Below are 13,200 nucleotides of genomic sequence, written 5' to 3'. Positions count from 1 at the left end.
CCCCCCCTCGCTATACTTCCCTTTCAGGGCCCATTCACACCACATCATCTCCAGACCAGATTGTTTCCGGACCCAACATGCATCCAAATGTATCCCCATGCTATTTCTGGTCTGTTCACACCAGCGCAGTCCGTTCCAGACCAGAAGAATACTGCTGGTCTCATTTTGTTTGGTCTGGAAAGCACTGGAATTGCAGGTAGGCTCACACCATTTTCTAGACCAGATCAGGTTTGGAAAATGGTGTGAACCTGCCCTCAATGAACGTTCCTTCCACTCCGCCAGTGCACTATGGATTCCCTGGATCGCAGCCCTGCGCTCTGGATTTTGAACTTTGCTGGCATTAGTATGCGTGGTCAGAAACACTTCTCAGTGGTCACTGCAAACAGGGGATCACACTGACCAATGAGTGCTCACCATCTACGTGCGAAATTCAAAACCCATAGCGCACGGCTGTGCTTCACAGCAATAAGGGGAATGGATAATACACCAGCACTGGTGGAGGGGAAGGAGCATACACCGAATGGCGAGGGGGGGTGTGGGGGACAGAGGGCCAGATTGGAGGGGGTAATTCAATTTTTCCCAAATTCATCTGGGAAAGTACAAATAAATACCTTTTAACAATGTGAAGGGGAAAAAAAAAAAAAGAAAAAAGCAGTTGATCCTGCCAGAAATCCATAACTGGCTTGTGCACTCAGTTTTCTCAACAAGCATTATCAACCCTGCCAAATTCTCCTTTGAACTACACAACACCTCTCACCCATGTTATGGAGAAGGAGAGGGATGGTGTTCTGTTGTCCTAGCACACTTTGTCCTAGGGTGACAACAAATCTTGCCGGGATCACCAGGTGAATATAAAAAGGGGAAAAGAGGCTAAATAAAAAGAAAAAAAACTAATGCAGCCACCACATCTAAAGACCAGTAAGCTGCAATAGATTAAATTTTTTGTTCATGAGTTGTTATCCTTCAGGGCTTGTTCACACCAAATGCATTCCAGATGCAGAGCAGTCACAGAACGCATCAAAAACACATCCAATGTACTCCAATGGTATTTTGGGCTCTAGTTCACACTGAGACGCTGCAGCCGGAGCGGATCCCGACATCGATGTCGAGATCCGCCCAGCTGCGTGAGTGACAGCTGGCTCTGCCCATCTAGAGGCAGAGCCAGCTGCACCCGCCCCCTCCCCCGTCCGTTCCGCCAGTCAGCGCTGGTGGATCGGAGCGGGGAGGGGGGAATCCATCCCCTCCCCTGTCACGGCAGTGAGCCATGACAGGATCGAGAGATGAGCGAACGCCGGTATGTGTTCGCTCACCTCCCGATCTAATGAGCCGACCTGTGGCAGTCTCATTGTCACAGGTCGGCTAGAACTATGAGGGGAGTGAAAAGCACTCACCTCATAGTTCTCCTTTAAGGTCTAATGCACACTTCGAGCGGGAGTCAATACAGAAGAACACGTGCCCATTTCCTTGCTCCCCCGGCGCCCTGAAGGGCCCTCAAAACTCTCACGTACAATTCAAAACTGAAGACCCTACATTGTGCATGATGCCGTTGGAGAGATGGAAGCTGCATGTCTGAAGACGCACCAGGAATTTGCAGACAGGAAGCCAGGAAGGTAAGACAGGAGCAGCCAAACTTCAGCCCTCCAGCTGTTGCGGAACTTCAAGCCCCGCAAAACATTGCAAACACAAGCATGACGGGATTTGTGGTTTCACCACAGCGTGGCTAACCCTGCTCTATTACATGCCCCTACATATAAGGAGCATGGGGCGGGGGGGGGGTAATATTTGCAAACTGACCCCAAAGTTCAGCTTTAAATATAATAAAGGATTTTGGAAGCCAAGAAAACCTGCTAATTTCCGTTTTCAGCTCCATCAAAAGGAAACCAAAAAAATTATGCAGTCGAGGTTTTCACAGCACCTACATGGCAGTCTACATACTGAACACGGCTTAGACCAGAGCTGTTATCACTACAGTGGTATCTGACTCATCGCATACATAGAAAAACACACACACGCCATTTTATAAAAGGTCTGTACAAAAATAAAATAAAAATCGGATTCTAACTTCTACAGAATAATGACCGCGGTCTGAATAAGACGAGAAACATTGTCAGCCCTGGGCTGTGAGCTCCCTGCTGTGGACATTAAAACCTCCAAATGTCAGGGTAACATGTAATGAAAACATTGCACACATCCTCAATTGTATTCGGAGGGTGAGAACAAGTTACCCGGCAAACATTGGCCTGAGTGCTGGATAATTGCACAATGTTCATTTAAGAAAAGATTTGTTTATTAGACTTCTTCCTGTGGTCACCGTGTCAACAACGGCTCAATGACACTTCTGCAATGCTCCAGACACAAATCAGGATCCCGATGGCATGCACCCACACGTAGGTCCGACCCAATTCATATAGTGGCAAGTGTTCTCCATGAGCAGAACTGAAGCCAAAAACTTAAAAAACATTTTGGGTAGGGATGCACCGATACCCATATTTCAGTATAGAGTACAGATATTTATTTTTTTCGGTACTCGCCGATACCGAGTATCCGTGTGCCCTGATATCTGGAAGTTGGGGGCAGCGGATCATGACCCGTCGCCCGGCTTCCTGATGGCCTGGAAAGCTGGTGCCCCATTAAAAGAACACCGGCTTCACTTGCAGAGGCTGCCTGACCAATCAGGAAGCCGGGCAGCAGGTCATGACGCGCCGCCCGGCTTCCTGATTGGTTAGGAAGCCAGGCTGCCTAGGAACAAGTGAAGCCAGCTTACTAGCCAATCAGGAAGCCTGGGAGGTGGGTCATGACGTGCCGCCTGGCTTCCCGATTGGCTAGGAAGCCAGCTTCGATTGCTGCTAGGCAGCCTGGCTTACTAAGCAATCAGGAATCCGGGAGGTGGGTCATAACCTACCGCCCGGCTTCCTGATTGGAAAGGAAGCCAGCTCCATGCTCCCTTGTGGCATGGAGTTCAGGTATCAGAGCATTTGGGCGAGTAAAAGTACTCACCCAAATAATCGGCATCGGCACTGATAATTCGGTATCGGTGCATCCCTAGTTTGGGATAGAGGGGCGCGAGGGGGGGGGGAGAGGTTATAACCTGCTTTCTTGGCCATCTGTGTCCCATTGGGGAGATTTCCCTTCACTTTCCGTCTGATAGCCAACACAAGAAGTGAGAGGAAATTCCTCCAAAAGAGGGAATTTCCAGGTGGTCAGCAGGGCCATCAGTACTAATGTCCCTACTGGAAGATATCCCATGTATTCCTTTTCTGGTGACAACCCAAACTTTACACGTCGCCTCCTAGTGCACAAAACACAAAAACTGAGGGTTCCTTCTGGAGGTGGTCTTTTTAAACTTGGAATGGGTGACGTGTTTCCTGGCTGAGGGGAGGAGCCTCCATCTCTCGCATGCTTTCCTGGAAGACGACTGTTCTTCATCCCTACCAGGAAGCAAGCTCAGATTGAAGAGATCAATACAGCATTCAAGACTTTTAAAGAGCTGCACCGAAATACTTGGGTGTGAACTGCACCACGGAGAACCTTTCTTGCCCTTTAGGTGTTGTAGGTACATGCTGGAAGGGGCCCCCTATGTGCACAAGGGCTACAAGCCAACAACTTGCCGAGACATAGTACGTATTACACATACACACAGGAAAGCTGCAGAGCTGAAAAGCATCGCAGGCCAATTAAAGAGCTGAGTGTTCTAATTAGGAAGTGCTTTCACAACGCACCTTGGCAAATAGGCCCCTGGTGGGTTCATGAATGATGTCACTACGAGAGTAAACAGAAAAATCAACGTGCTGCTCATCTGGGATTTCATCAAGAGGCCTACAGAAATACACGGCAATTGCTGCGGATTAAAAATACATATGAAGAGATTTCTCATACACATCCATTACAAAAAAAAAGGTTTCTAAGCCATTGTGCCGCGGTTACCGACGTTTGCGGCGATATGTAACATGTGCGGCACAATAGGCGCAATTGTTGTTTTTGCACGTAGGCGCACCCGACGCTCTTCATAACATGAGGGGGGTCTGTAGGACATAGAAGTGAACTAGTCAACAGGATTGATAATATTGTTTAAATAAAGCCGCAGAGTGCGCAGGATGTTGGATTTCTGGCGCATATATTTTACACTCAGACCAAAATGACAAAAAAGGTTTCTTAGGTATATTTCCAAGACAGAATGAATGAAAGAGTTGTTGGGTTTACATGGACAGGATATGAAAGGTCCGGGCCTCCAGCAGTCAGGTACATACCAGCATGTCTCCATTACACAGGCCTGTAGATGAGACTTGTAGATACACACAGAGAGCCGGGGAACCAGAGCGTGCTATGAAGCGATCGCAAACAAGTCCTACACATGCTGCAAAGGGGCAAATGGATAGATGAACGCGCTGCCCAGAGAATGAACGCCTTGATTATTCTTTCCATATTGTCCATAAGAGCATAGGGGTCAGGCCCTTTCCTGAGCAGAGAGGGACACATCCTCCCATTAAAGAGAACCCCAGCTCAAATGCCGGGTCTGGTATGAACCATTGAGGGAAGAAGGGGGGATAGCAATGGTACTTTTCTGCTCCAGAAAAGGGGTTGGGGGTCGTCAATCAGGGCACATCATGAACGCACGTCAAACATGTACAAAAGTGCACGTTTAGACATCTGTTCACGATACGTGCACAAACTCGGAACACTACTGCATTGCCATTACTAGGTAATGGCATCCAAACGTATTTTTTCTCATGCATGAAAAAGCACAGAAACACGGGGGGAAAAAAGCAGATTGCCAAATTTGTGACATGTATTACTTTTATGTGTTTAATGTGCGTCCAGGGGCCCAATATGGACCAGTGCAAAAGTCCCACAAACGCATGAGAACCCGCATCGAACGTCCTCGATACACCCTGGTGTGAACAGGGCCTTAAAGCTGAACTACAGGGCACACGCACTTTCATTATAATATATTCAACAGCCAGCAGGCCCCACCAACTAGAGACTGCCTGCAGAAAACAGGAGGGGGCGGAGACAAGACCTGTCACCCTGCACAAGGAGAGCGAGCAGCAATGACTGGTCTTTATTACAGGACGGGGCGGAGACAAGATCAGTCACCCTGCGCAAGGAGAGAGCAGCAGTGACCGGTCTATATTACAAGAAGCATCTGCACTGGACAAGCACATACAGGCATCATGGTCAGGTTCCCACACACTTTTGACCAAAAAGTTATTTTAAACATCCCCCAACTATCCTCCCTGAGGCCCCATTCACACCAGGGCAGTTGCGGATCAGCGCGGATTTTAAAAGAGCGGCTTTGGGTGTTTTTGCGCTGAAACGCAATTAAAATTGCCCAAAACTGCTCCATACTGCGTTCCATTGAACGCAGTATGGAAACCGCACTCATCGGCGCTGCAAAAAAGGGTCAGGGAGCAATTTGGGCGGGAGGCGGTTCGGATCGCCGCGGAGCCGCATGAACGGTCCCCATAGCAATGTATGGGATCATTGATGTCGGCGGATCCGCGCAGCCAAACCACCCCCAGTGTGAACGGGGCCTAAAGCCTCATTTGCATTCACATGGCATCCAAACACCGAGCCCACATCTGCTTTAACACACAAACAGAAGTGGATGGAGCGCCATTTTACTTTTGGGCCATGCCATCTGCCTTTGAATACAATCACAGCTGGGGGCCCTCAGTTGAAGCAATGTTTATTAATAGGCATGCAGCATAAAAAAGAAAAAAAGCCTAAACGCAGCAAGCCAAAACTATCTTCAAGGGCAGCACAAAGATATCAAAACACTTCACTTAGCTGCTTATGTACACGGAGTAAAACAGCTCAGTGGTCGGCCTTTGGCCTACAGCAAGCAAGGGGCTCTGCGTCTGGTCGGGATGCACGCTGCTCACATTTTAGGGCCATTTTGAAGGATCGCATCTACATGTCAAACAGCATGATGTGTCCATGTAGCTTTAGGGTGCCAGGCTGTGAAGCCTCTCGCTGCCTATATACTAGTGCTGTAGAACTATAACTACCAGCATGCAGGAGAATGCATTTCACTAGCAGATGCGAAAACACATTTCATTTGTTCCCTGACCTCACACGGAGACCTAAATATGAGCTAATCCCTCGAAGGCCAACCCTGTGCTTATTAAGATCCATGCTCAGGCTACGGCAGGGTTGGGCAACCTGCAGGGAACAAGTCCCAGTGTGCTCTGTGTAGCATATAGGCAGAAACACTCCCCGTGCCTCAGGTTAACTGCAGGCCCCCATGCTGCCAGCACCCTGGCTTCAAAGATGGTATTATATCACTGGCACTTGTAGTTCCTCAACAACAGGCCTCTATATTATATAGGTCAGGGGTAGACCAATTCTGATCCAACTACAAATGCATGATGGCATTGCCTGGGAGCTGGGAGCAATGCCTGTGGCTATTGGAGAACTATGGAGTTAAAGCTTTTCCCCATAGTTCTCCTTAGGGTAATGGAAGGACACAAACTAGCGTCCTACCGTCACGCTACTACAATATACCGTGAGCTGTTGCTCGCGCTATACTGAGCCGCAGCTGAAGCGGATCCCGACAATTATGCCTGGATCCGCCCAGCTGCCTGACTGACAGCTGGCTCTGCCTATCTAGAGGCAGAGCCAGCTGTACACGCCCCCACCAGTCAGCGCTGGAGGATCAGAGCAGGGAGAGGGGAATCCAGCCCCTCCCCAGTCACGGCAGAGAGCCGTGACAGGATCGAGGGGTGAGCGAACACCGTTATGTGTTCGCTCACCTCCCGATCTACTGAGCCGACCTGTGACAGTCTCATTGTCACAGGTCGGCTAGAACTATGAGGTGAGTGAAAATCACTCGACTCATAGTTCTCCTTTAAGAGTCATGCAATATCCAATGTGCTCTGTAGTTGCACCACAGCTTGAGGGCCGAAGTTTGTGCACCCCTGATATAGGCCATGACGATGCAAGTGCCCCCATGCTGAAGAAGGCATTTAGTGAAAACGTCTGCTGGAATTGTAAACACAAGCACAGTATAGGGATCACAATCTCACCCCATCCCAGAAAGAAGCCAGGTAGCCGTACACGCTGAGACATGCAGTTCCACAGCTTCTTCTCAAGCTGGAAGACTATTCCAAGGGGATTGCAGCAAGAGGGCCCAGCAAGAATACATCCGAGTAATCCGGGCACACCGCTTACTCCCTACTGTTTCCTGCCCACCTGCACATGATCTCAAACATGATAATAAGAGGGCAGACTGAGACTTGTAGGAGCAAATTACTCGCACAGTCTCACACGGCTATAGAACCGAGGTGCCAACAAGCTATGGATTGCAGTCAGCCGAGGGATATTCAGACACAGCTTGTGTTCCTTGACATGATGTCAATGCCCTTCGTTTACATTACCTCTGGTAACAAAGAATAGGAGGCAGCTTCCAGAGCATGCTGAGTGTAGTAGTTCTAGTCCTGTTCAGGTACAGACACCAGTGGAACCACAGCTAACAATCACCATCACACTGGGACCTGTAGTGCCTCATTTGTTGAAGGCCTGCAAATACACAGTTGTGGAACAAGTCTGCTCAGCAGGGGGTGCATTCAGCCCCGGGATCCTCCGCTTGCACCCCTTTGTCCCCCACCATGCTGCCTGCCTGCTCCAGGAAACAATACGAGAAGGAAGTAGCTGGCAGAGTGCATTCTACCCAGAGCAGGCCTGTGTACCCCGTGGTACCAAAAGTCCCAGCAAGTCAGACTGCAATGAGCAAGAAAATCCCACTCTCCTCTCATGACCTAACAAGAGGTATTATGAGAGGGAGGCCATGGTAGCACAACAGGTCCCAGCAGCATGCATTCAGCCAAAACATCCGGAGTCTTTGCACTCCCATGCATGCTATTTTAAACAGCTGACTAGATGCAAATTGCATGAACGGTGCAGCTCCTAAGCCGCATGGAAACTGCGTTGTGCCAAGAAGTCTATCATCATCAGTGCTTCTGTCCCCCGCTTTGTAACCTGTACCCTGACCTCATAGGAGGTAATATAAGAGGGTGGCGCCGATGGCTGCTATACTGATATTGTAGTTTCCCGGCAGCTGAATGACTGCCAATTAGCCGTGCCTCTGTGGACCTGCAAGTGCCAGCAGATGAGGAATTGTGTTCAGCCCAGGGATCTAAAGTTACTGCTGGCACTACCTTGTCATCCACCGTGCTGCCTCCTCTCTGACCACAGCGGGGAGAATACGAGACAGCCTCAGGGCAACGTAGGCCTTACCAAAATGGCTGCAACTACAAGTACCAGCATAACAAGGATTGCAGGCCGTCTATATATCTCCAGTCACAGCTTGCATCCTCCATGCTGCCAACTTCCTGATGTTCCTGGTAGTATAAGAGAAGGAGAAGGGAGGTAGCTGCCATCACTGCACACAGCTGGCCTTGATAAGCCCGTGACTTGCAATCTGCTGCAAGAGAACTGGTGTCAAAGGGAACGTTCAAGTTCCTCCACACTGCTGAGTGTTGTAGTTCCTCAACAGCTGAAGGGTTTTGTATCACTGCATTCTGAGCAAGAGATCGGGAGCTGCAGCTTGCACCGCTTTGCCTTTTACCATGTTTCAACATTGCTACACAATAGTGGATATCCTCCTGTTCTCCGTGTTGCTGTACCTTGCAGGAGGTAATAGAGGAAGGCAGCTCGTCCAGCAAGCAGAAGTCTCACCCTGATGCAAATTGCTTGTTGTGAAACTTCGACTCCCAGCAAATATGCCGGCCGAGCTTTGCAGTCACCGCTTGCAATATCAACTCCATGCTGCTGTGTGTCAGCTAAAAGTTGCAGCTTCCCCTTCATATTGGTTTCTGCCTGGGTTAAGGTGGGACTTGTAGTACTGAATTGTCCTCACTGATGATGAAGTAGAAAGCCCAGCACGACAGGAATTGCATTCCGCCCACAGATCAGGATCCGCAGATGCCCCTTTGCTCTCCATTATGTGTGTAGTCCCTCTATGGCTGAAAGGGCCACCAATGCCATCAATGTATAATTTTTGGTATTTTCATTCACTTTCAGTGATTCACCAGGACAAATAGAGAGGGTGAATATCCCCAATGGGGACACACAAATAAAAACCTGACAGGGAGTCCCATTCCCAAACCAAAATGGCTTCAGTTACTTTAAGCTGAACACACACTGGCAGAATTTTAATCAAAATACCAATGTTCTGAAAAAATGTTTTTAATGCTTAATGAGGTGAAATCATCCATTGTTTTCAAACCGCATGAAATGAGAAAATGAGCATTTCTCTCGTTTCTTATATGAAAGAACGAAATTCTGTCCGTCAAAGTGATTTCCATCGGGGAAAACCCAAACATTCCATTACGCACATGTGATTGCCATGAAAGAACCCTCTATAAAAGCAGACCTTTACCCCCTTGGGCTAAAAAATCACCTCGGCATGCAGCTCTGAACGCTGACATGAAATCCTCTGACATTCATTAGACAAACATTTTTCTTTCACTTATGTAAATCAGTTTTTCTACTTCCTGGTCCTCTTGGGCATTAGTGATGTAATGGGCCCAAGCTTTGCATCCTGGGAAGGATACATCAGCAGAGCATTGCTGGGAAATCTCATCTGTATTCTCACGAGATCTCAGGAAAAGGCATTTTCCTCCCCTGAGATGACGTGCATGGTCACATGTCCTAGTCACATGGGCCAGAGTCCCAGGAAGTAAAAGGAGATACAGTAATCTGCCCTTAGTAAAAATGGCCGCTGTGAGAAGACCGGGGAACAAAAGAAGAATCAGGTATACAAAGAATAAAAAGCCAGCAATTATCTAGAAGTATGCATTTGTAAATTGTCATTACTAAAGGCGTGTTTGTTGTCATTTCAATGATCTGGGTAACGTACCGCTAGAACCTTGGTTCTCAACTGGTGGGTCATGACCCAAAAGTGGGTCGCCACGTGCCTTCCACTTTTCTAGGCGAGAGGCTCCTCTTCCTCCCCCTAGTGCAGCACTGTCAGTTCTCGTGCCAAACAGCCATTCAAAATATGCCCGAGTGTCAGCTTCAGGTGGGGTGGGCTGGAGCAATGGCTACGAGGGAGCTCCATCCGTACATGCATTGCTTACAGCTTCCTCACATGCCCTGTAGGAGGTGCCTGGACCGGACTGACCTCACATTCTGGTTTCCGACACCTCTACAGGGCGCACAAGGGAGCAATGCGCATATGGATGGAGTTTTGTCACAGCACAACAGTCTACACTGGACCCCAGGCTGAGGATCTACTCCAGTTCTTGTAAGTAGGGAGACTGGGTGGACCGACCACGTGTTCTGGTGTGGGAGGTGTGTTGCGTTGCTATTCATTTGAATGGCACCCCAAACCCACAGTTTGATTGCCCGCACCTGAATGCACGGTACCGCAATGCTGTGCGTTCCATTGCAGTGCGATCTGGGGCACGACTTGATGACCAAGGACAAATGCGGGTCCCGATCTTACACAGGTTGAGAACCACTGCTCTAGAACACGTCGGGGGTTCCATTCTAGTAGCAGATCTGGTCCAAATTTTAAGGGTTTTGGAATGAAAGTGGTTGTCTCAATGATGGCGGGATCAGACTCTCTGATGAGCGATGTTTCAGAATTTGTACAAATGTCCAAGGACCCTGTAGCACACCTTACCAGACTCCCCATGTGGAAAAAAATGGGTGCTCACAATGACTATGGATGGCGCCGTATCAAGTAAAACATTGTATATAGATGTCATCAGCACTCCAAATATGACAGAATACTCTACTTCAAAAATAACAATTCACTAAAACCTTGACGTATTCTGTCATATTTGGAGTACTGATGACATCTATATACACAACGTTTCAGAATTTGTAACGCAAGTTGGAAGGATCGGATGTATAACGAGCTTCAGAGAAGGTCAGACCTTGGCAGCCCTCGTGGGACTTGTAGTTCCACAACGGCCGGTGTGCCGAGGTTGCCTATCCCTGATTCAGAGGTTTGGGACTGCACCTTGCATACTAGTGTATGTACTACATGTGCCAGCGACTGCGTTCAGGGGTCTTTTATGAACAATGGCCGCCATGTCATGTGTTCTGTTGGATTTTCCGGCAACGGCAAAGCGCACGGACAAGAGAACACGGCTCTCCATGGACTCTGCACACACGGGTCCTGCTCGCTTTATTTTGCTGCACTTAGTCATTAGAGCCAATGCGGCTCTTTCAGAATGTAACACGCATGTCAACGCGAGCCGCTATGTTGTGGATGAGGCCTTCCCCTAGAAGCATGTTCTTTATTACACTGAGATGAAAGTTTTTTAGCATTTAAAAAACAAAGAGATGCATGACCCCCCCCTGCTGCTGCTTCTGCTCACTGGAGGCAGCTGGCAGGTCATGCTACAACAAGGGTAGGCAACCTCAGCAGTCAATATGTGAGGGAACTACAAATCCCAACATGCTTCTGCCTCTGGGAGTCATGCCTGTAGCTTTCAGTCTTCCAATGCCTCATGGGACTTGTAGTTGCACAACAGCAGCAGGGCTGCCACTGTGCTACACGTTCCAGTTCATCAGCAGCAGGACGGCAGGTCAGGGATTGCATCCAGTCTAGTGCAGGGGTAGGCAACCTCGGGCATGCCAGCTGTGCTGGAACTACTAATCTCTTTAAACCTCTGAATCTGCTTCATGCTGGGACTGTCAGTCTTGCAATGCCTCATGGGACTTGTAGTCCCACAGAAGCTGGTGTGCCGAGGATGCCTACCATTGGTCTTCAGATTCTGGAAAAATACGTGGCATATGGTTTGCTGCCATGCTGACCTCCCGGGAAAGGCTGCACGCTGCTAGGACATAGTGAGGTGACTACAAAGCATGTCGAGTGCCCCGAGGTCTGAAGTCGCAGCCGACTCTTCTCCATTCTCCACTTGGAGGAAGGACCAGCAAACACAATCTAGGGCAAGGGTAGGCGACCTTTGGACTCCAGCTGTGCTGAAACTACAAAGCCCATCATGCTTCTGCCTCTGGAACTCGTGTATGTGGTTGTCAGGAGTCTTGCAATGCATGATGGGACTTGTGGTTCCACAACAGCTGGTGTGCCAAGGTTGCCTACCCCTGATCTAGATGTCTGGGAGTGCACCTTGCAACCCCTCTGTCCATGCACAGTGCTGAACAGATCCCGGCAGGCCAGGATTTCAGCCAATACAGAGCTTGTATCACTGCCACGGTGAACTATAAGTCACAGCAGGTCAAGGAGAGCTTTGTGTCCAGAAACCTGATGCCGCAACTTGCACCCGTCTGACTCCCAAAATACTGCCGGCACCTGCAATGGCTGACAGTGGTAAGGTCCCACACTGATCAGCTGGGTCCCCATACTTTTTAAAGGGCAAATTAATCAATGATTGCAATTGATCTGGAGACAGAGCCTGTGTCCCTTTCCATCCTCAGTCGGGGTGAACTACAAGTCCCAGCACATTCAGACCTATATACAATCTGTTGAACTACATGTCCCAGAATACAATCTGTAGATCTGGGGTCACAACTTACACAATGTGCTGAACTGCATATCCCAGCATAACAGATGCTGCACACGTTGTAGAGCATGCAACCTGCTATCCACCTACCGTGCTGAACTGCAGGTCCCAGCATGCCATGACTTGCATACAGTTGAGATTTCTGTAAGATCTGGGGTCACGGTGACACCATGCGCCCCCCTCCCAGTCCACCACTCATAATGAAGCGCCCCCTTTCTCCACCCCTACCCCCCCCCCAATCGAACCACAAGTCTTAGCAATCCATGCATTCACTGCAGAGCATGCACCCTCCTATATGAACTATCTTCCTCCATGTTGAACTGCTTGTCCCAGCATACCACCTGGGGATATAGGGTCACATCTTGCATCCCCTACCCCTCACTATGACGTGACCCACAAGTCTCAGTAAGGTCCGGCCTCCCTGTAGAGCTTGCATCCCCTCACACTGCTCAACTACACGTCCCAACAAGCCATCTTGTGTTCTGGGGTCACATCTTACACTCCGCCCTGTGTTGAACTACAAGTCTCAGCATGCCAGGGCCTGCCTTCATTGTCCAGCTGGCACCCCTCATCCCAACAAAACTACATGTCCCAGTATACCTTCTAGTGGGTCACATCTTGCACCCATCCCCCACCCAGATAAATCAGCATGCCATCTCCTTCCTTTACTGTGCAGCTTGTAGCTGCTGACCCCCGCCCCCCTCCCCCTCCTGATGGGCTA

The 13,200-nt window shown here is 49.2% G+C and overlaps 1 protein-coding gene across 1 annotated transcript in view; it reads right to left on the bottom strand.

The window, feature by feature from the left end:
- Positions 1-13,200, bottom strand: part of GLCCI1 (glucocorticoid induced 1) — a 64,292-nt gene that overhangs the window by 50,077 nt on the left and 1,015 nt on the right. The gene's annotated exons all lie outside the window — the stretch shown is intronic.

The sequence above is a fragment of the Nanorana parkeri genome, unplaced genomic scaffold, assembly GCF_000935625.1.
Source record: "Nanorana parkeri isolate BGI_ZX_2015 unplaced genomic scaffold, ASM93562v1 scaffold184, whole genome shotgun sequence".
Lineage (NCBI taxonomy): Eukaryota > Metazoa > Chordata > Amphibia > Anura > Dicroglossidae > Nanorana > Nanorana parkeri.
Note: the sequence above shows the minus strand (reverse complement) of the source record. Positions and strands in the feature narration are given on the sequence as shown.